The 563-nt window shown below is 37.8% G+C and overlaps 1 long non-coding RNA gene across 1 annotated transcript in view; it reads right to left on the reverse strand.

Moving 5' to 3' along the window:
• Positions 1 to 563, reverse strand: part of LOC116701566 (uncharacterized) — a 1,430-nt gene extending 867 nt beyond the window's left edge. The window contains exon 1 of the long non-coding RNA XR_004334953.1: positions 492 to 563. This is a non-coding gene — a long non-coding RNA (uncharacterized LOC116701566). The remainder of the gene's footprint in view (positions 1 to 491) is intronic.

The raw sequence follows: 563 nt of genomic DNA on the forward strand, positions 1-563 counted from the left end.
TGATATAAATAGAAAAACTTACTGTTCTAGCTATAAATATAGCACTGTCATCCACAGTAGATGATATTTCAATAACCGCTTCATACGCACTTCAGGATGACGGCAATTAGTTATTAAAAGACATTCACAAAGACGCATAGTCCTGCAACAACCTGTCTATAATAACACCTCTTGGAAGTACCATCCATGATATACAGTAAAATATTAAAGTTGTTGGAAGTTTATATGGCTTAAACTGTATGTTTCATTCGTCCCCGCATGCTGTTTCATTCGTCCCGTCCTGGAGGGACAGATGAGACATTACGCACGTCCCACTTTTGCTGCAATAACTCCTGAACGGTATTGTCCAAAGCTGAAAATACAACTGTATTTGACAGATGACAAGTGTAGGTTGCTAGTGACAAAATATTATCTTTCAGTGTGATACGACCGCTTTGTAAATTACGTTTAATTAAAAAGTGTTTCAACTGTCCCGGCTCTCCCCTACTGACATTTTGTAGAAGATGGTGGATATTCTTAGCTAGAACCACCTTTCTAATGAGGGATAACTAGTGAAACAAACA

The sequence above is a fragment of the Etheostoma spectabile genome, chromosome 14 (assembly GCF_008692095.1).
Source record: "Etheostoma spectabile isolate EspeVRDwgs_2016 chromosome 14, UIUC_Espe_1.0, whole genome shotgun sequence".
Classification (NCBI taxonomy): Eukaryota; Metazoa; Chordata; class Actinopteri; order Perciformes; family Percidae; genus Etheostoma; species Etheostoma spectabile.